The 23,182-nt window shown below is 46.3% G+C and overlaps 1 protein-coding gene across 3 annotated transcripts in view; it reads left to right on the forward strand.

The window, feature by feature from the left end:
- Positions 1 to 2,574: 2,574 nt before the first annotated feature.
- GATA5 (GATA binding protein 5) overlaps positions 2,575 to 23,182 on the forward strand; it is a 51,908-nt gene continuing 31,300 nt past the window's right edge. Inside the window, exon 1 of one of the 3 annotated variants that reach the window (XM_083447550.1) lies at positions 2,575 to 2,843. The gene's annotated coding sequence lies outside the window, so the exon portion shown is untranslated. Of the gene's footprint in view, positions 2,844 to 19,754; positions 19,879 to 20,259; positions 21,442 to 23,182 lie in introns of those variants that run through there. The other 2 variants (XM_083447551.1, XM_083447549.1) reach the window with 2 other exon arrangements.

The following is a 23,182-nucleotide window of genomic DNA, read 5'->3' on the forward strand; positions in this document are numbered from 1 at the left end:
ATTGCAGGGGGTTGGACTACCAGGGTTTCCCAAACTTGGGTCTCCAGCTGTTTTTGGACTACAACTCCCATCATCCCTAGCTAGCAGGACCAGTGGTCAGGGATGCTGGGATCTGCAGTCCAAAAACAGCTGGAGACCCACGTTTGGGAAACCCTGAACTAGATGATCCCTCAGAGCCCCTTCCATCTCTACAATTCTATGAGCAAGACTATAAAAGCATGTCAGGCTGTATGGGATCTAACATAGAAGATTCTTAAATGAATCAGACCAGAATCGCAAATATCTCTCCTCAGCATCTATTCCACCATCCCCAAGTGGAGCAGAAGAAAATGTGAAGCAACTGAACCTTGCTGCTCATTGTCATGTTTGCTGTAATATAACCCTGGACTCCTTATTCTACTGTATTCCAGCAGACCTCCATTTACAGTCAGGTTGAAGTGAAGCCCTTGGATTTAAGGCAGCCAGGCACATTTACATGAAGTTGAACCCAACTGGCTTCGATGGAATGCCCAAGAGCCTTAAGGCTGATGATTTCCCACACATTCAACTGTAGGCAAACTTTCAGAAATATGATTCACATTCTGGAACTTCAACAAGTTTTGGAACTTCCTTTCGAAAAGCATTTTTTAGGTACACTTCATTTTGAAAAAACAGAGCCCCCCCTTAAATCTTAAATTTTGCTGATGAATTCTTTGGCAATCGTGATGCCTAACCTGCAAGGGAAAAATACATCTTGGATATAATCCAGACAAAATTAAGCATTTTCAAGTCCCATTGCATTCAGTGGGAGGCATGTTCTTAACTCTCTGCTTAAAATCAATGACATTTAATAGGGTTTTGCTTTGACTGTACAGTATAGTACTTCTTGTTCCCCATCACAGGCCATAAAACCTTTAAATCCAGCAGGACAGCTGAACATTCAGATTCAGAATTCAGATTTGAAAAGCTTTTGGCAAGCGGGCTGAGACCAGGGAAAATTGTTCTTTCAGCACTCCTCCCCGCAAATTGGTTCCCCTAGAGCAAGTGAATTGTGTTCTTCGTGCCTATCACCCGAAATCTGAGCAGCATTTTCTACTGAATTCCAACGGGGACCTGTTCACACGGTCCTGCATGAAGCTACGCCTCACCTTCAAAGTGTAATGTTCTTGTTAGCAAAATTGTGGGTGGGTTTGCTTTGTGGCCCACGACCACAAGTTCTTTTCCTCCCTCATTCTCCCCATCTCATATTTAGAAATGTCAGGTCATCCCTCCCAAAAAACCACGCACCACCCCTTGCCATTTTCGCGATAGATTTATTGACTTTATGGAACTGCACGCCACTAACTGGTCTCCATCCCGCGAGGGTTAACTGCGCTTCAATTCCATTGAAATAAACGCGGGGTAAATTCCTTAGGCTGTGATCCTAGCCGCACTTACTCGAGAGCAAGCTCCCTCGAACTCGGCGAGACTTACTTCTGCGTAAACAGGCCTTTTAGGGTATCAGGCGTTGGGGGGAGCGATGCTACATACTGAGGAGTTATTACCGTTGAAATGAATGGCCCTGGATTCTGAGGAAGCATGGATAGGATTGCGCCAGGGATTTCAGAGGAGCGCTAACCTAGGCCTCCATTGAGGCTGGCTATTCGGCACGTGCGCTTAGGATCTTAGGACCTTAGACGCGCTTAACTTCCTCCGGTCTGCGGACCTTAACGTTTAAGGTGTGCTAACTAAAGGATAGTTAAAGCTATGGTTTTCCCAGTAGTGATGTATGGAAGTGAGAGCTGGACCATAAAGAAGGCTGATCGCCGAAGAATTGATGCTTTAGAATTATGGTGCTGGAGGAGACTCTTGAGAATCCCATGGACTGCAAGAAGATCAAACCTATCCAGTCTGAAGGAAATCAGCCCTGAGTGCTCACTGGAAGGACAGATCCTGAAGCTGAGGCTCCAATACTTTGGCCACCTCATGAGAAGAGAAGACTCCCTGGGAAAGACCCTGATGTTGGGAAAGATGGAGGGCACAAGGAGAAGGGGACGACAGAGGACAAGATGACTGGACAATGTTCTCGAAGCTACCAACATGAGTCTGACCAAACTACAGGAGGCAGTGGAAGACAGGCGTGCCTGGCATGCTCTGGTCCATGGGGTCACGAAGAGTCGGACACGACTAAACGACTAAACAACAACAAACTAAAGGATCATAGAACCGTAGAGCTGGAAAGGACCCAAGGACTCATCTAGTCGAACCCTTTTGCAATGCAGGAATCACAATAAATAAATTTATTATTGACAGGAAATCCTGAGAAAGCGATCTCTGCGTTAAGACTCCCTCTTGTCCTGCGGGTGGAGGATGAGGAAACCCGTTTGGAGGACTGAGCCCGGTTTGGCATTTTCTCACCCAAAGGGAATCCCTGCCAGCCGGAGTCAAGCAAGGCAAATAATATTATTCCCCTGCAGGGCGATCTGTTTGTTTAACCCTTTCCAGAGACGGGTTCCTCCGGCTTCCCGAGATGCCTCTTCGGCCTCCTCCCCGCCGACCCTTCTTATCTTCCTTTCCTTCCAACCAGCCCGCGAGGCTGTTCCTTTTCACTTCGCGTAACATCTCTGCCTTCCCACTCCCTTCGGGCTCCCTCTCTCGATCCCTCTGTCTAGGTCTCCCTTCTCCGATCTTTTACTGCCTTCCACCTTCCAAAATAATCTCTCCTACTTTCCAAATAAGATGCATGTCTCTCTCCCCATCCCCCAGCAATCTTCTCTCTTTTTTCTGTTGCTGCGCGCCTGGCGGAAGCGCCTCCTCGCTTGTTCCTTGCAAGAGGCGCTTGGAATCGGGACCCAAAACGCCTAGAGAAAAACTACTCTGGACAGGTAGAGAGGCGGGGGGGGGGTGTTTGTGGGTTTGAATCTTCTCTGGGCTTTCGAAGGAAAGGTTTGCTTCCTGTACTGATCCACCACCAGGTTATGAAACTGACGTTTCGATCGTCAGGTGTGCGCTACTCCGCACTCCGGGATCCTAAATGTTAATTTCGCAGCAATGCAGTCGTCTTGGCTTTTGCAATGCAGGGCTTTTGCAAGGCTACGGTCTTAAGTCAATTTCACCGCGAAACGAGACCCGCTGAAATTGCTTCGCATTGAGCTAACAGCTGAAAAACATAAAATAAGTAACTGCGACTTCCGTGATTTAAGGGGATCGCCAAGTTTAAAGTGGCCTGCGGTTTTTAATCAAATTTAGTCGCTTTAACCAGGTTGCATTTCGGGGTGGGGCGGGGTCTATTATGTAAGGCAAGGGGAGAGGTAAGAAATAATTCAGCAGCCGCCCTCGAAAACGGTTTGCCTGCTCGTACATCTTATTTGGAAGGAAAGACATTCCTAGGTTAACCTGATTATCAGCCCGATCCCCAAACAGGCTAAGCCGAAATATGTGGTTGGTGCCTATGCATACATTTAAAGCACATTATTTCCCTCAAGCAATCTTGGGAGCTGTAGTTTTCACGCCCACAGAGCTATAATTCCCAGCACCCTTTCCAAACTACAAGTCCCAGAACTGTTTGAGGCAAATAATGTGCTTTCAATGTAAAAGTGTCCATACAGCCTGAGATCGCGGGGCCCGAAGTCCTTCGCTGTCCGCTTTTCGAGAGCAGATTTTCTTTTCCCTAGAATAATTCTTCCCCAGTTGCAATCAGTGTCATTCGCAATTTGTCCCCCGAAGTCGATCTTCTAAACAAAGTGCGTGAGTTGGTGCCAAACAAGCTTATTACTCGAAAGTAAATCCCAGTAGTCTGGGATTGCGCCTGAAGAGCTGGGCAGCTGTGCCCATGTCCCTCAAAGCGCTTCCTGATTGTTTTTGATCATTTGAGAGATCGTGTGTGCCTTTGAAGAAAACAAATCTCAAGGCGTTTCATCAATATATTTATTATTTTTTATTATTGTATTTTATTAGCACCGGGGGAGTAGGGAGTGATCTGTTTACTCGATAGATCTCAGCTTGCATTGGAGCCGGTATTCAGTGACTATAGACTGGACAAACTACAGGCAAAAAGGGTTTCTAAGAAAACGCTGGTTTTTAGAGCTCATGCGCAAGTAGATGGACAGACAAATATATGGCACACAAATCGCCTCATCGAGATATAAAATCGACTGACACCCCATCCTTAATGAATACAGTTCATTAAAGCATAATTTAACAACCTAATGAAGAATTGAGTTGCTAACTCGACTTCGGTTAAATGCTGCGCTTCGATCCCTTTTAACACTAACCAGATATTAAACATTATTTAACCGTTGCTGAAAGCTGTAAATAATGATTGTTTTGATCTGAACGGTTAACGCAGAGCGATCCCGATCACCTTAACTTGTCAGTGAGAATCTACGAACAATAGAAAACTATTTTGTAACGTTTTCTAGAGAGGCTGCAAGGAACACATAAAAATGAGCTTTGTGGCACCGCAAATACTAACAGATGTATTGCCCTCTGGAAATTGCTAGTAAATCACACGAGCGCGCACGCAGCCCATTTAAAATAACAACAACAACAACAACAACAACAACGTACGGAATCATATAAACATAAAATGATTGTGTGGTTTTTTTAAGAAGCATTTTATATTTTGCATACGTTGTCAAGTTAATAATGCTACCCAGATGGGAAACAACATCGCCGTGTAAAAGTACAGATGTAGTTGACACAAAAAGTCTTGATATGAATGGGTGTATAGTATTTATTTTAAAGATGGCGTGCATCTTTAAAATCTAGATCTAAAAATAACTTTTAACTGCATTAAGCTATTCTAGTGGCATCCTCTAAAATAGACGATATATGTCCATGAGCGGCATACGGAACAGTCTATCGTCTGATGTTTAAAGATGGCTCATAATTCACAGACATTCTGCACAGATCCAATACACATCATTCTACCATGACAAGGGAGTAATTAAGACGGGCAGAAAATGGTCACTTAAGTTTCCAGAATCCCGAACTACCTAAGAGCATAACAATCCGGAAAAAAATCAGGAGATATCAAAGATCTTCATTTTGAATTTGCTCTTTGAGGTCCTGCGTAATTTTTCAGCTATGGAACTGGATTTCCAGCTTTAGGGAACGTTCTCTGTGCTCAGGTTTTGGCAGCCAGATTTGAAACTTACTTTAGCCAGGTTTAATTAAGCGGGATAAAGGCGGGACAAGACCCAGCAAAATGAAGTACTTTTAAGACTGCTCCACATTTAATTGTGAGCAAGCCTCATTAAAGAAAAGGGAGCTTACTTCCGAGTCGGGCAACGCGCGTCCTGAGACGCGGGAAAAACACTCTTAAATCTCTTCCATGTGAAATAAGTAGGATGGACCGAAACGGCCGTTTTTCAGACGCAAATGCCGACTTTCTCTTGCCCCGAATCCTGGAAATGAACAGCGCGACGGTTTCCTGGAAGTTCCAGTTATTTGAGGGAGAATGGACAATTTCTAGCCTTTTTATAAAGTATTATCATTTGCAAATATATATATACAGTGTATGTAATATTGGGAACGTATGAGAAGTACTGCTAGCTCAAATACCGAAGTTTCCTCTAACCCAGTTTTCTGTTTCCAACGACGGACAGTCAGGTGTTTCTGGTGAGGATCACAAGAATAGACCTGAAGCTGAATGTATGTTATATGTCATTAGAGGCGACTCCGCTGGGCATCGCTGCCATTTCAATGGACTGAGACTCCAAAGAATAGAGGTGGAAAGTCGCCCCCCCCCCCCGTGAATCTTCGACGGCCGAAGCATCAGAGAGCATAGGAGCCAACTCCTAGGTGCCGAGGGGCCTCCACCCCCAATAAAATATTTGAGGGGGCTGCCCCCTCCAAGCTGATGAGCATTGCCACTCAAATGGTGTTGAATGCACCGTTGTCATGCAATCAATTGTGCGGGGTGGGGCTTACCTGGAAACATCCCCCCCCCCATATTTTATTCAAGTTGGCACCCCCATCAGAGAGACACACAGAAAGGTGGTTGTGAAAGGTCCCCTTCTTGGGAGGGAAAAGCCATGCAGCAGCGCGACCACGTCTGCAAATGTAATGCAATGCAATGCAGGTAGAAGGAATCCTCTTGGGCTGACTGCCATGGTTTTCAGACTACGTGGAGGAGAAGGTCGGAGCAGAGCGACAAGGAACCTGGAGTTTTCCAGGCGCTGTTGTACTCCCATCCTCCCTGACCATTGGGTATGCTGGCTGGGGGCTGAGATGACGGGACCCCAGCTCTCCACCAGTAGAAGCTGTAGAGCAGCTTTTAAGGGGAAATTCACAGGCAGAACTCCTGGCGCTTTGAGGGGAGGGTGGAAGGTCTCTCGAGGCCACCCTCCTCAACGAAATAAAAGAAGAATCTGAAGGGTCGGCTTCTATTTGGGACTGTGCACGGTCCAAGAAATGCGGAGCAAGGGTTAAAATAAATACTTGCTGGTTCTTAAATAGGGTAAATGCTCAAATATAGGTCAGCATGGTTATTACCATATTGCAGAAGGAAAGGGGTGGTGAGTCGCTTTGGCATAGTAAGATCGTGGAGGAATGGAGATTTGATTTACTAATGTTATTTATTTATTTCTTCATATCCTACGGAGTGCAGAATAGGCTTCTCAGCAGTCCACAAGTATAAAAACAAATCGCACGTGCATCAATTAAAATACACAATTAAAATTAATGCCAAATAAAATCCATCGCGTTGCAACATAAAGATAGAATCACCCCTTATTAAAATATACACCAAAAAGAATCTCATTTAAATGACACAGTATTGTAATTAAAAATAAGAGAGTCGGGGCGAGAGAGCCCCCTGAATCAATTAAGCCCCTTCCTGGGGTTTAGTGTATCAAGAAACTAATTGCAAGTTAATTAAAAAAAAAAAAAACTAATTGCAAAATGGAGTGGGAGGAATGGGGGGGGGATTCCTAGTTCTGTTTAACTTAGTTGGAGATTCCTGGAGTCATGCGTGCTCTGGCATCGCAGCAGGAGACACGCACAAATATGTCTCTTCTCCCAAGATGAGGCTGAAAAAGGAGTTAGGAAATGAGGTTAACAACCCTGAGAGTGCATAAGGCCAGCACCTGAGGAAATGAACAGCACAGGTGAGTTCAGAAAGGACAGGGTGGGGAACTTGGGTCCTTTTCTCTCTGCATTCTCCCAGGCAGACGCATCAGCTTCCAGTGCAAGCTGAGTTGTATCCCAACACTTTCAGCATGCACCGTGTCGAACACCCTAAGCCCACAATGCTATATCTACTTACTTAGGAGTAAGAACCCCTGAATGCAGTGGGGATTACTTCTGGGTCAAGATGTCCTTTGAAACATGCCACAAGTACAGTCTGGTATAGTGGTTAAAGGTAAAGGGGATCCCTGACTGTTAGGTCCAGTCGTAGCCGACTCTGGGGTTGCAGCGCTCATCTCACTTTATTGGCCAAGGGAGCCGGCGTACAGCTTCCAGGTCATGTGGCCAGCATGACTAAACAGCTTCTGGTAAACCAGAGCAGCGCACGAAACGCCATTTACCTTCCCACCGGAGTGGTACCTATTGATCTACTTGCACTTTGACTTGCTTTCGAACTGCTAGGTTGGCAGGAGCAGGGACTGAGCAATGGGAACTCACCCCATCACAGGGATTTGAACCGCCGACCTTCTGATCGGCAAGCCCTAGGCTCTGTGGTTTAGACCACAGTGGCACCCAGGTCAGGTATAGTGGTTACTGCATTGCCATTACAGCAGGGGACTTAGCTGCAAAATCCCCACTCAGACGCAAGGCTTAGGTGACCTTAGGTCAGCTGATGTCTCTTAGCCTTACAGGGTTGGCTCGCGAGGATAAAGCGGAGAGGGAGACTCAGCTCTTTGTAGGAAGGAGGCATTCAAATGTTATAAATATGTACACATAGTAAGAATTATCACAGAGTCTGCTTCTTAAGCGCAGAGTGTGACAGGGTGTCACTGGAGATGCAAATGATTGTTGATAGGGGGACAGAACCTTAGATTTATATTGATTTTGATTGATTTAGGTGGGGAGCTGACCCCTCTTGACTTTTGTTGTTGTTGTTGTTGTTGTTTAGTCGTTTAGTCGTGTCCGACTCTTCCTGACCCCATGGACCAGAGCACGCCAGGCACTCCTGTCTTCCACTGCCTCCCGCAGTTTGGTCAGATTCATGCTGGTAGCTTCGGGAACACTGTCCAACCAGTGGCGTAGCGTGGGGGGTGCAGGGGAGGCCGGCCGCACCGGGCACAACATGGGGGGGGGGGCGCTCGCACTCGCAGCTCTCTGCCCCTACTAAAATCCACGGGTTAGGGGGCGCAAATTACTTGCCTTGCCCCGGGTGCTGACAACCCATGCTACGCCACTGTATCCAAGCATATCGTCCTCTGTCGTCCCCTTCTCCTTGTGCCCTCCATCTTTCCCAACATCAGGGTCTTTTCCAGGGAGTCTTCTCTTCTCATGAGGTGGCCAAAGTATTGAAGCCTCAGATTCAGGATCTGTCCTTCCAGTGAGCACTCAGGGCTGATTTCCTTCAGAGTGGAGAGGTTTGATCTTCTTGCAGTCCCTTGACTATGTCCATGTAAATGACCATCAGATTTTGAAAAGCTGGAATCATTGGATCAAGTTCATCAGTTTTCTTGAACTAATAAAGCTAAATAACTTTAAACTGGAGTCTGAATCAATGTGGAATTAATTGTTACTGTTTTGAAAAATGCTTTTTATAGGGCAGGGTAAAAGGCATTGGAACCAAGCTGGGGGGGGGGCAAAGTTTGGGTGCCACAGTTTTAAACTCTCAGCCCCATAGGAACCAACTCCTAGGGGCTGAGGGGTCTTTACCACCCCCCATAAAATATTTGGGGGTGCCGTGCCCCAAGTTAATGGGCATTGCCATTTAAATGGTGTGCGTGCACCTCGTCATGTGATCAATTTGCGGGCGGGGCTTACCTGCCCACCCACCCCCTCAATATTTTATTAAAGTTGGCACCCCTGCTAACACCCCTGTTAAAAACAGATTCGGGATTGAGAGACTCAATCTCTGAAATGTTTCCATTTTGCGGGCTGAGAGGGGCATCTGGGAAGGAGTGATGTGCGCAAGGTCCCGGGTTCTCCGGGTCCATGAAAAAGACAGGATTCGAACCCAGGTCTCTTCCTAATGCCAGGCCTGTTTTCCCTTTGATTCGGCCCCTCCCAGCCGCCGACAAACAGCCCCGGATTTAGTGGAAAGCCACCGATTCCTATTCTCAACCCCAGCTAAGGACGCCACGTGTCTTCGTTAGGGCGAAAGGTCCACAAATCAAAAGCGAAACGTGTGGGGAGGGGATGGATTAGGCGTGGGGCGTCTAAAGGGCGCCGCTCTGTCTGTCGCAGGGTCCTGGAAGAAAACTTACCTGGACAGCTCAACCCTCCTAAATCTACTCTCCCCTCCCCCTCCCCTCAACCTTTGCATTCAGCCCAGCTGTGAATTATTAATACCCAGCGCTCGGAGTACTTCTGGCCGTGCGCTGGAAAATAATGCTAGGGTAATTACGGTCCTTTATCTGGCCATGCTTTTTGTAAGAGAAGCAAGATAAAGAGGGGGGGAGAATGAACTATCCTGCATTTGGATCCTGCACTCGTTTATTTATTTGTTCTTATCTCCGCACACACGCACTCAAAAAAATCTGCCTTATCCATGTTACCGCATATGATTGTGTCCTGGCAATGCATGCAGTTGTGTTTTGGCAATCCAAAGGAATTTCCCCCTTGCAAATAAAAATGTGGTTTGGGGATTTGATTTCGTTTCACTTCCAACAAGTGCTTGCAGAGGCTCAGTCCCTGGAATCATCTGGCTTTCTGTGTCCTCCCAGAGACTATCCCTTCTAAGATCTGCTCCGCCGCCAACAGTTTGCTTTTTTCTTATTGCTTGTTTAAATACTTCCCTTTATCTACACCCACGAAGTCTTATACTGCCATATTCAAGAGTCACTGGCAAGATTCTTCTGCAATATAGACAAGAGAGGCTGTGCTTTTGAAAATCAGTGAATTTCTACTAGAGTTGACAGTACACTATAGCTGTCAAGATTGTTACTAGAAGAAGGTCTGTATACGTCAATAAAAAAAACTTTGTCCCTCCAGGCAGGGTCCCCAGATGTTGCTGGACTACAACTCCCATCATCCATAGCGAGCAAGGCCAGAGTTCAGGGATGATGGGAGTTGTAGTCCAGCAACATCTGGGGACCCGCAGGTTTAGAACCGCTGCCAGAGGTTGCCGAAATACAACTTTCATCAGCCCCAGCTAACACAGTCAAGGATGATGGGAGCTGTCGTTGGAGGACCAACCATTGCCCACACCAGATATATAACATTGGATTGGGAGCGCCTTTAGTCTGAGGTGCAGCAAGGCAGTTCTTATAACCCATTAGGGAAATGAATGGCGGTCCGGCCTATTAATATCCATTAAAAGCACAATAGCTAAAAATAGAACTTTAATGTCTGACACATGATAATTATATTTCCAGTGTTCAAAGGAAGCATGTGCTCATTGTACAGAAAAATGGCACCACCCCTGCACAGACTGAAAGAATCCCAACATACTCAGAAGTAGAAAAAAAAAGATATTTGAGAGGGTGGGGGGCAGTGGCGTAGCGTGGGTTGTCAGCACCCGGGGCAAGGCAAGTAATTTGCGCCCCCCCCCCCCCCCGCTGCACTGTCCCTCCCCCAGATAGTCCCTCGCTCTCTCTCCGCACCGCACCGCACGCCTGGCACCCTCCCCTCCACCGTGGGCGGCGACCCAGCGGCTCAGATTGGATTCGCACAGCCAGCACTGCAGTGAGAGAGTGAACCAGGTAGGGGCAGAGAGCTGCAAGTGCGAGCGCCCCCCCCCCCCCGATGTTGCGCCCGGTGCGGCCGGCCCCCCTGCACCCCCCACGCTACGCCACTGGTGGGGGGAAATGAAGGCGGGGGACCCAGAAAAACTACCCAGTTGGGACTGGGCATGCTCTGTGGTTGTGGAATGCTGTTAGCTCAGAAATGAGTCCCATTGAGTTCAGTGGTGCTACAGTACATCATAGTTAAATGGGTATAGAATTAGAGTATAAGTGCAGCTTTCCCTGTCACTGTGAAGCTGTGCCCAACAGGTTGGAACCCGTTTGTCTCAAGAAACAGTGGAGGAGTGTGCCTTTGGGGGTGAGGTCAAGCTATTGGAAGGTTGCAGCACCCGCTTTGACTGTAGGGAGAGACATGTTTTGTTGCAGCTGGGGCAGATGAAGGCATCTGGTTGTACTATAGTAGCCCTCTCAGGAGAGCAAGCTGGCAAGCTTGGCTTGTTTTGAAGGAGAACATAAAAGACCCTGCTGAATCAGGCCAATGACCCATCCAGTCCAGGCCAGCATCATCTCCCCCAGATGCCTGGGGGAAACCCTCAAGTAGAACTCAAGCACAACAGACTTCTCCCCTCCTGTGGTTTCCAGCAAACCACAGATAAGATAATCCAGAGATCAGGAGACTTTCTGGATTACAGGAAAGGTGAGTCAGAGGCAACGTGATAGAAGTGCTTGAAATTGAAAGTGGATAGAGATTTCGGCCACCACACCTCCCATAACACTGGAATTCGTGGACATCCAATAATAATAACAACAATAATTTATTATTTATACCCCACCCATCTGGCTGGGCTTCCCCAGCCACTCTGGGCGGCTTCCAACAAAATATTAAAATGCAGTAATCCATCAAACATTAAAAGCTTTCCTAAACAGGGCTGCCTTCAGATGTCTTCTAAAAGTCTGATAGTTGTTGTTCTCTTTGACATCTGGCGGAAGGGTGCTCCACAGGGCGGGTGCCACTACCAAGAAGGCCCTCTGCCTGGTTCCCTGTAACTTGGCTTCTCGCAGTAAGGGAACCGCCAGAAGGCCCTCGGCGCTGGACCTCAGTGTCCGGATAGAACAATGGGGGTGGAGAAGCTCCTTCAGATATACTGGACCGAGGCTGTTTAGGGCTTTAAAGGTCAGCACCAACACTTTGAATTGTGCTCGGAAATGTACTGAAATGATGCTGACTGCTGGAAGATTCAGGGCAGACAGAAGAAAGTATTTATTCACATAGCACATAATGACACTATGGAATTCGCTTCCACAAGTGGTAGTGATGGCCATGAACTTGGATGACTCTGAAGGAGGATAGGTCAATCAATTCATGGTGGATAAGTGGCTTCTATCAATGATGACTATGTTCCACCCTTGTATGCTTCTGAATACCAGTTGCCAGGAATCACAGATGGACAGAGCACTGCTGCACTCAGTTGCTGCTTCTCATAGGCCTCTAGTTGGCCGCTGTGAAAACAGAACGCTGGGCTAGTGGGCCATTGCCCTGATCCAGTAGGTTCCTATGTTATTATTGCTCTATTAATTCATTCAGTTTTTCTCCCACCCTTCCTCCTGAAGGGTCCAAGGGCAGCAGACAGAGTGATGATGAAACATTAAACCACAGCAACTAAAAACAGTTTAAAAAACATTATGAAAAACAGCTAAAACCATTCTCAACTGGTGATCTCAGCGTTGCCAGGAGCAATGTTCTTCAACCATCAAATGCCTGGGTAAACCAGAACGTTTTTAAATATCTCCTGAAAGTCAATAAAGAGGGAGGCAGATGCACCTCTCGAGGGAGGGCATCCCACAAAAGGAGAACCACCACCAAAAAGGCCCTGTGGCTGGTCGCTGCCCCCAATGTCAGCACCACCAAGAAGGCTTCATCATCTGATCCTCAGATCCAAGGTGGTTGGTACTGGGACAATGACTTATGACCTAGCAATGAGAGCTGAAATGACTACAGGGCAGATATCCTGATAATTGCTTTACTAGCTTCTCTGCAGTCGTGTCAAGCCAGAAAAGGTGAACTGAAGTTCCTCACTCACTCGCTCTGTTTTCTGACAAGCATCAGGTGCCTGGGCCATTTTTACTTTTCTGGAGATGACAGAAGGAAGGAGCTTGATTCACCCCTCTTTCCATGGGAGTATTTAGGACTGAATAATAGTCACTGTCAATTCTTGCAGGTCTGATCCGGAAGCTGAGCAACGAATGTGGCTTTGCAGACAGAGGTAGGAATAAAGAGCCAAGACGTAAGATATTGGCTGGAACTAGGGCCACATTTTATTAAATCACAGAGTTTTGCAGGAGGTGGCAGAGGCCCAGGAAGCCATCTGAACTGTTTTGGGTGAACAAGCCCCTGCCAGATTTATTTATTGAACAACATTTGCATACTGCTTAACTGTAAATAAATCTTGCAAGAGGATAACGAGAGTGGCAGGCATTCCCTTAAGCCCCACTCATTTCCAGATAGATTATGCACCTAGAGCAGGGGTAGGGCAGCTTTTGTTTTCCTGCCCAGGGCCACATTCCCTTGAGAGTAATCTTTCAGAGGCCACTTGCTAGCAGACCAAGGCAAATGGTGGGCAGGGCTAGAGTCAAAAGTGCACTTTCCCTCTCTTGTCCTGTCACTTAATCCTCTCTTTATGTGTAACAACATAAAAAGAGAGAATGGCCCATCTAGTCCAGCACTCTGTTCTCACAGCAGCCACCTTCTTCCCCCCTCTCCCCCCCTCTCTTTCTCCACCTGTTTTTCTTTCTTTCTTCCACACCCTTCTCTCACACACATTTTCTACCACACCCTTTCCTCTCTTTTCTTCTGTCCCTTTCCTGGCACCCATCTGGGCAAAGATTACTCTTGCCAGAGGTCTGGACTAATTCATTACTGAGGACTTCCCCCTCCCTCCCTCCCCCTCCTCGTCCTCCTCCTCCCATCGCTCTATCCATTTTGCCCCCCTCCCTCAGTTCCTCCCCATACACACTACCATCCATCTCTCCCTTTGCTTTCTACCCACTGACACGAAATCAGGCCAAATTCCCCACCACTGCCTTCTAACCTTGCCATTGGGACATCAACTTAAGCTACACAAAAGGTAAAGGGACCCCTGACCATTAGGTCCAATTCTGGCCGACTCAGGGCTTGAGGCGCTCATATCACTTTACTGGCCAAGGGAGCTGCCGTTCAGCTTCTGGGTCATATGAACAGCATGACTAAGCTGCTTCTAGAGAACCACAGCAGCACACAGAAACGCCGTTTACCTTCCCGCCGGAGCGGTACCTATTTATCTACTTGCACTTTGTGCTTTTGAACTGCTAGGTTGGCAGGAGCAGGGACCGAGCAATGGGAGCTCACCCCGTCGGGGGGGGATTTGAACCACCAACCTTCTGATCAGCAAGTCCTAGGCTCTGTGGTTTAACCCACAGCACCACCTGCATCCAAGCTACACAAGGAGGTCTGCTTAGAGCAAGCAACTTCCACTGCATAAATCACAGCTTCTGCGCTAAACCCAGGGCTGGCCCAAAACATTTCGGAACCTAAGGAGAGCCACAAAATGGGGAGTGGAGATTTACATCAGTACCAAGCAGGGAATAAAGATCTACCGGTAAATTGACAACAAGGGTGGAAGGAGACCTGCAATGCCTCCTATTCACCATGAGGAGCCTACGGAAAAGGTGGCAGATCCGGCCTTCAAGGAGTGTATTGCAGCCATTACTGTCACTTGGCAATGACAGCCTTCCTTGGAGGCCAGATCTGCTGCCCCTGTGAGTCCTGCTGCCTCAGGCGGTTGCCTCACCTTGCCTCATGGGTGGGCCGGCCCTGAGTAAACCTAGTGGGTTTGGGGCAACCTTGGACATAGTTATTACCGAGGTGTCTGAGCTGAACGATTTCAAGACTGCAGGTAGAGGCTCACATAATTACAGCATTCAAAAATCCCCTCCACATTGAAAACTACCGTAACAGCCAGAGAGGAGGGTTCCAGTCTTGCCTTCCTCCTGACATGCTTGGTTTCCATGTGCAGGGAATATTTTGGTATGGAGGAGAGTTCAGTCATGTGAAGCCTCTGCAGTCTGAAGTGGTCTTCTTCTTCTTTGGTGATCACTCGTAGCTGAGTTAGATTGTCTTCCCCGAACACGGTTTTCAAGTCTTCTAAAGTGGTACACCCAAACTCACAGTTTCCACCTCAGGGGAACAAGGCAAAACAATAAATAAATAAACCCTGGTGTAAAAGGATGATGCTGGTGATTTATTCCATCTTTCAGACTGGTGGATTGCATACAATTACATGGCTCATATTTTGTAAAGAAGGTTCTGTGAAGAGGAAGGTGAAGGATTCTGAGACACTGTTGGCTGGGAACCTTAACCTGGTGAACCATTAAGAAGCAATCCTGCTCTTATCTGCATAAGGTTACCTCTTCATTTGCATCGCAACACCCAAGGTTCTGTTTCCTGGTCACACTAGAATGTGACAGAATGTAGGGAGAGTGAGATGGAATGCTGGGAAATGGCTCCTGTAACACAAACATCTTGGGCTGCGGTATTGCTTATCGGAGTTTGTTGGGGAGGGTTGTTGCTGTTAATTTTATGTCTCTCTATCTTATATAGAGAAAAGAATTAATTCTGTTGTGTGGGAGGAGGGAGAGGGAGAGAGGGAGGAGGTATGTTCCATTAACAATTGGATGGTCCAACTTCTGCTTATGATTCGGAAAACTCTGAAGCCCATTCAGTCAATCATTAGTCCACCTGTCTCCTAGTGAAGAACTCAAGGAGGATCACAACATAAACTAAAACAGATGCAACTATAAAGACACAATAATTAATATAGTGCAACCAATAATGTAACAACAACAACAACAACAACAATAATAATAATAAATTATAATTTATTATTTATACCCCACTCACTTGGGCTTTCGAGTTCAACAGGGCTTTTCAGCAGGCTGGATATGAAGTAAAACCAAGAATGGGGCTTTACGGAAGAAGAGAGAAGTCTTTTTGGTCCAGAAGTCATAATGTCTTGCTTTAGTAAGTCAGAAGCTCGTTTTGGTGGTGCAGTCTTAGAAGTGGCTCAGCTTATTGAGGGCTGTGGGGTATCACTGCAGTACCACCCTGTGGGCACCCACCTCGGACCCCTGTCCCCCACTCTTCAGTCAAACCGTTGTTTTCTATTTTAATTCGGAAATACTTGCATTTGTTTCGGAAAGGGCTAAATACAACAACATGAAACTCCATTGAAGTGATTTACTGGTTAAAGGGGTCAGCAAACTTTTTCAGCAGAGGGCCCGTCCACTGTCCCTCAGACCTTGTTGGGGGGCGGACTATATTTGGGGGGAAAATGAATAAATTCCTATGCCCCACAAATAACCCAGAGATGCATTTTAAATAAAAGGACACATTCTACTCATGTAAAAACACACTGATTCCCAGACCATCCACGGGCCAGGATCCGGCCCCTGGGCCTTAGTTTGCCTACCCATGGGTTAAATTAATTGGTGCCTATCATAACAAAATGCATTTTGAGCTGTAGACCTACAAAGCTCCCTTAATCTGGATTGATAAATAAACAGTTGAATAGCAATAGAATTAAAACTCTATGTAGTTATAAAACTATATATAAATAGAGTTTCATTCTGGAATTTATTTAATTGGTTTTTTAAAGGATTGGGGTTTTTAGCTGTTCTCATTTGATCTGTAAGCTGCCTTGAGTCCCTGTCCATGAAAAAGGGTGGGATATAAATAAATATATAATCAAAATCAGCACCTTCTGAACTCAATGGGATTTCCTCTGGAGTGAGGATCTTTGTTCCCCACTGAACGCCACCGGGACTGGTGTGGGGGGGGGATAATTCCACGTTTTGCCGCAATATTAGTACATCTAAAGGGGGGCGGGCACACCCCATCTCTAAGGATGAAGCCCCAGACATTGCATGCAGGAGCTGCAAGAAATATACCGTGCGCACTTACCTAGGAGTAAATCCCATTGAGCAGCGGGAAACTGATCTTGGCTACACGTGCGTAGGATCGGGCTGCTGCAAGACTAGGCGTCGCAGGCCATTTTCTCCCCATTTTGCAGAGGGGGAAACTGACCAGATACATTAGCAAAGAAGCGATAAGGGCTTTTCCCAGCCCCAGGGACACCGTTGCCCCCTAATTTCTCTATGCGATCATTTCTCCATACGCATTGCAAGACACCCACCGCAGCTTCGTGTGTCTGCTATGTTGCTCTTGTTATCTTGAGAGACAGCGAGTTGCTTTTTGGTGCTTTGAAGTCTTTTAAAAATTATTTTTTAAGTAATGTGATGTATCCTAGAGAACCAGGAGACGCCGGGTTTGTGGGATCGACTCGGTCTACTCGGAAGTAAGTCCACCAAGTGCAATGCGATTTACTCCCGGGGAAGTATGTCTAAGACTACAACAACCTAAACCCAGAGAGGTTAGGCTGCAGTTAGGTCTGTCCCGCTGAAAATCCTGGGAGTTCAGATCTCGCCTCTCCGCCGAAACCGTCTTTCAAGGCGGCTCCCAATTTTAACAGCAGTAATAATCGACACTAAAACCCAGTGGGAAAATAAAGACTAAAACTAAGTTGTCCAAGGGAGAACTGTCTCCAGCTACGTAACTGCTTGAGGCACGTCAACACAAAGGTGCTGAATGCCTTCAAAGACAAATTGATTTTTTGGAGGGAGGGGGCAGCTTATATTTGCAAAAGTAATGCTACTTGGCCATCTCTTTTTTCAGCCCTAAAAGCAGGGCTACGGACAAGGTAGCTATGAGAAGCCACACCTGTTGAATTATTGCCTGACAGGCAACTGCTCATAGCAGAGAGCATTTGTTCCGGAGTGGGGAGGTGGGTACACGCTTGGTTTCCTCTTTATTCGCTTCTTTCAGCTGGATCTATGGTGCTGGAGACCTCGCTTTCCTTGGCGGTAGAGAGGTTCTAGGTTTCCTAATTTGTTCTGCAGCGGGAGACGAGGTTGAACGAACATTCAGAATGTCAGGGCCTCTTTCTGATTCGAAGTCACTTCGAAGTCACAAGCTAGTTAAATCGATTTTTAGATCAATAAGACCCACCCGGGGCTTTGAGTTTTAAGGCTCCTAGCTCACTAGCTTAAAATAAGTGGCAGCCAGATGAAGACGAGTTTCTTTGAACTTCGGAGGCCTCCTTGGTTCACAAATCTCTTCTTTAAAGGTGGAGCCTACTTTGATAAATGACCCTCCACATCCGATGGAATACTGAGCTATCCGATGTAATATTGGTTCGAGTCAGCTGGACCCAAGAAAGAGAGCAGGGCTGCTCTGGAAAGAATTGCGCGTTTTCCTGATCCCCTTTTAAGTCACATCCAATTCACTTTGTCCTTTAAGCAACTGAGCAGGGAGTCGTTATTTAGGATATTATTCGAGGGCATGCCGTGGAGAATAGAAGACGCCACCTCTAGTTCAGTGTTGTCTACACTGGCTGGCAGCGGGTCTCCAGGTATAAAGACTTTCCCAGCTCTACCCGGAGACGCCGGACCCCGAACCTGGGACCTTCTGCAGAAACCAGTTCTAGCGCAAGAGATTTGCAAATTAAGATCTATTCGGAAGTCCAGAGAAACTGGTTTCGCCCTTCATTATCACTCCTAGCATTCCGTCTTTCTTGTAAAGAGCTGCCAGAGAGCAACAGGTGCTTGTGTTTAGACCACATAAAAGCGGGAACACTTATGAATTTAGGGCCTGCTCAGGGTACAACCCGCAACCATTTTTCTGACGCCCCCCGAAATTATTTGAAGCTTCAGTTCGGATTGAAATCCCCGAGGCTTTGATTGTCGTTTTTATAATACAAATCAGAAATGAATAGGCTTCGGGTTTGGTGCATCTACTTACATTTTTACGCTAATCTCAAGATCGCCAGAGCCGGAAAATCTCACCTATGTGGATGTATTTGGAAACAGCGCAAAATCCAACGCAAGTTTTCCAGCTAGCATTCTCAACTCTCTGGAAGTAAACAATCCAATCCTACCTCTGCGAGTTTGTTCTTTAATGGGGCTTAGTCCTAAGTAAGTGTGGCGATCCCGTTGAAAGGACCTACTTCCAAGTAAGCATAGTTGGGAATGGGTTGTTGTGGCTGCAGGCTTTACGCACGGTTATTTGGGGAGTAAACTCCATTTAAACTTAACAAGACTAGAGACTGCATACTGAATACGTAGAATCGGACTAGAATCAGCAGTGCAAAAGCCTCTTTCAGTCAGAAAGGAAAAGATTAACCGCTTAATGGAAATATATCAAGCTATATAGTGTAATATTAGCTTACGATGATGTGGTTGGCTGGGTTGATTCGAAGCCCGGCCAAATCTGACAAATTCCTCGCTCTCAGCCAGAAACCAGATTCTCTTTTTTATTTTCTTTTTAAAGGTCTTCCCCTCAAACTTTGACCTAGTAGCGCCATCAAGGATTGGGGGAGGGGGCGAGATCGTTTTGAAACCACAGTATTTCTGCTTAACTCTGTTGTGCCCGAGGCAGAAATATACTTTTTTAAAAAAAGTCACCCTGTCCTGGAGCCTGAGAATTCACGAGCTCTTTCGCGAATCCTCTTCTTTCCCTGACTTTTAAAACGTCTAAGGAGAAAAAGCGTTGCATCCTCTCTACTTCAAATTTCGGCTGCGGTCGGTTCCAGTTCCGCGCGGAACAAGCGAGCAAACTGGCTCAATGAGGTTTCGGGACAGTTTCGTGAAACTGATAAGCTCGCCTTACAGCCCAGCGGCACAACTGCAAAGCGGCCGGTCGGTTTTAATGCATCCTAAAAGTTCAGGGGTAAGTGTGAGGATTTTCTTCTGCGGTGGGAGAAAGCTCGGTTTTCAGAGTTTGTCAGCTGGTGCTAGATATCGCTTTCTCTCCCCCCCCCCCCCTTTTATGGGTCTTCGAAAAAAAAAAAAAACCCAAGGCAAGGATGGTCCCCTTAAGGGGGAAGATAAGTTTTAATCAACCTAGTGCATGTTACATATGAATATGCAACAATGTGATCCTAGAGCTGGTCGGTATCCGAAGCAAACCTCTCTGCTTAAGTCAAAACTTCATGCCGCTGATAATTTTGAATTGATTTCCTGGGTGAGAAAATCCTTCATATATTACTACATACATTTTTTTAAGGTTTCAAATGAATGAAAACAAGGCTGCTCTCTCACAATTAAAGCCGGTTTAATTCGAGTCACTTTTTAAAGCGTGGGGAATGGTTTAGTTGTCTTAGACCGAGAGAATTTGCAGAGATATATATATAGATGCATGTCAGTTCCAGAGAATTCAGACGGGAAGCGAATACGGAATAACTGGGATTTAACGATACGAAAAACTTAGAACTTTAGGGAAAACGTCGACAAGAAAGGATTGCATAAAGGGGGGGGAGATGTCGGCAAAATAGGGGTGAACGGTCAGAACAGAGAAAAATAATGGGGGTGGGGCTGCTGAGAGATTGGGGGGGGGGGAGAAAACCCCTTGAAAAGTCCCACTGATGTTAATGAGATTTCCCAGAAGTAATAAACGTAGCACGACTTTAACTGCGTTGTTGACTCAACTCCCCAAGGGATTTATTCCCATGCAAAGGTGTTTAAGGGTTATAGCCTTCAAATTCCGCCCAACCGCAGTTTTAATTATAGAAATTGATTCTCATCGAAGCTGGAGGTGACATCAGAGGCCACAATTCCGAAGCAATCCGTCTTAAAAATGCTATCAAAACCGTAACTAGGTCTTTTCCTCCCTCCTTTCATGGTGGGGAGGTAGCCGATTGGCAATCCAGTCTATCAAGTAACCTCCACGCACACCAGACATTTAAAAGCCAATTTCTCCCCTTTTATATATATATAAAAGGAAGAACCATGGGAACTATAGTTTTCCCCATTCCGGGCACCCTGAACAAACTACAGTTCTCGCGCTTCTTTGGGCGAGGCGGGTGGAGATGTGCTTTCATGTATATTCACAAGCACGCACGACTTTCTCTGCCAGCCGGGGAGGCAGCTCTGGAAAGGAAATAATCGAGGGAGAAATCAAGAGGCCTTGGCAACGCAAGAGAAATCCATATCCTGCTTTTTTTAAAAATAGAAATATAAATTAAAAAATTCCCTTAAGTTACTTTTTGGTTTCGGGGCAGGGAAATCTCCCTAACTTTTTTTTCCTCCTCCTTTTTTAAATGGTCGCCACCCAACCTTGCCCTACACGCCTCTCTCTTTCTCCAGCTTGCCAGGAGGTGGGGGGGGGGCGGTCACGTGACACGGCCCCCCTCTCCCCCGCCCCGCCGTAAAGGGGCCGAGCCGCAGATGAAGGGAATCACTTTAAGGCCGAGATTAGGCGAGAGAGGAGCTCGTCTCCCAGGCGCGATAGGCGAGCCGGGTCCCCAGCAGCTATCAGCGCAGCGGATCAGAGATAAGAGGCGCAGCCGGAGCAGCGGCGACGCAGCAGAGCCGCGCTTCAAAGGAATGGGCTGCTGAGCAAGAACCCCTTTTGCATTTTTTATTTTTTTTTTAGGGGGTGGGGTGGGGAGATACTGGGATTAGACTCCCTTTACACGCGCAAACCCTTTTCCTTTTTTCCTGGGATTTCCCCCCCTTTTGGATTTTTTTATTTTATTCTTATACTTTGTTTCGAATCGACTCAACTCAGAAGTTTGCCTGCTCCACCGTAAGTATCCCACTCTCTAAATTATCTCTCGTGCGAGCTGGGCTTATCTTCCCAGATAATGCCACACTCGGAGAAGTGGGAAAAGGGAACGGTTGGGGGGGGACTCTATTAGCTCTGCAAAGACCCACTATTGATAACCGTGTCTGTGATTTACGAGTTTCCTGATTAATTCCCCCATCTTTTTTTTTTTTCTTTTTTTTTGCAAGGGTGGGGGAACCCTGTTCAGATAATGTTTTCCTACAGAGGAACTGATAGGGAAAGGACGCGCCCCTCCGCCCTGTTTAACGAGAGGATTGGTTATATAGGATGGGCCTAGGAAGCACATTCCTTTTCCCTATTAGATAGATCTTGCAGGGGATCTATCTCGCCGCCGCCGCCGCCGATCCCCTTTACTGAATTTGCTCTCCTGGGGTCCACCCGAATCCTAAAAGCAAATACACTGGAGGTTTTTACGTCCCATTTTAGCATTGATGGCTTTCTACTTCTTTAGAACCTTTGCATGTATCCGTGCAAAACAACAAAACAAAACAGCAGCAACCCCGAAACATTGCAATCTGATCTTGCAAATCCTGTTCGAGTTTTAATTCGGAGTTAAGCGCAGCTGGACTGACTTCGGAGTAAATCATGCTATCGTGAACCGCTTAATTCTGAGTTGGAATTCAGTGTGTTCAGCTTCTTCCTCGATTTTTTTTTTAATTTTTATTTTACTTCCTAGTAAACATGAAGCCAAGCTATGCTTTACTCGGAAGTAAGTTTACTTGTGAAGTCTGTGGGATTCTAATCCTCGAAACTAATGGGGGGAATTCTTGTTTCCGCAAGGAAACCTGCGTAGGGCACCGAAGTTGGTTACCGATCCTACAGCTCGTTGGAAATAAACTTAAATCTGTTCGAGAGATCCTCTCAAAGCGAGGTTGGCGCACTGGAAATCCCATTTAATTTCCGCGACAGCCTTTACTTCCGAGTGAATGGGACTGCAACCGAGGTCGCAGCCACACGAGCTGCTTAAGACCAGAGGCTTACTTTGGAGTAAAAGGTTATAGGTGTAGGTTTAAGTCGACCTTCCGTAGTAACTCGTCCTGCTTTGGTCCCTGTGTTTCAGCAGCCAAAACCCGCTAACTACCTCAGAAAGTTTGCTGCTATTTTGTATTGCATAAAATTGTTTTAGTGAAATTAAAATACTGGTGCCCTCCAACTGCAGTGTTACCTAATTTGCAGGGCATGGGGGCTTCCTATATATATATATTTTTTTGAATATGTGATGGATCAGAGATCTGGATTTCCTACTGAACTCTTCAAAAGGGTTTCTACTATTTTCATTTTATGCATTTTTCCAATTTATTTATTTTTGGACAACAGCTGAATTATTTGCTTCCATGTAAACATTCAGAGGACTGTACTTATTCTATGTTTCTTCACCTCCTCATCCTCCAACTACTTTATTTCTTTATTTACTTTTTGAAACTTTAAAAAGAGCCATAGGTTAAGCACCCATTTCCAAGGTCACTAAAGTAGTTTTTTGGCTGAGTGGAATTTGAACACAGTCCACCCTCACCTCGGGCAATTCCTAGCTCAGCACTCTTAACTCATCGCTAGCTCTCTGAAATGTTCTAGCAGAGTGTTGCTTTTATATCTGGGATGAGGTTTTGGGGTTGGTTTGAAAGTCTGTATTTTAATGCCACCTTCGTGGTAGTGGATTTAGTGCTTGTGGTTTTCTCCCTCAAAATTGTCATTAGGGTGGCAA

Source organism: Podarcis tiliguerta, assembly GCF_965153285.1.
Source record: "Podarcis tiliguerta genome assembly, chromosome: 6".
In the NCBI taxonomy this organism is placed as follows: Eukaryota; Metazoa; Chordata; class Lepidosauria; order Squamata; family Lacertidae; genus Podarcis; species Podarcis tiliguerta.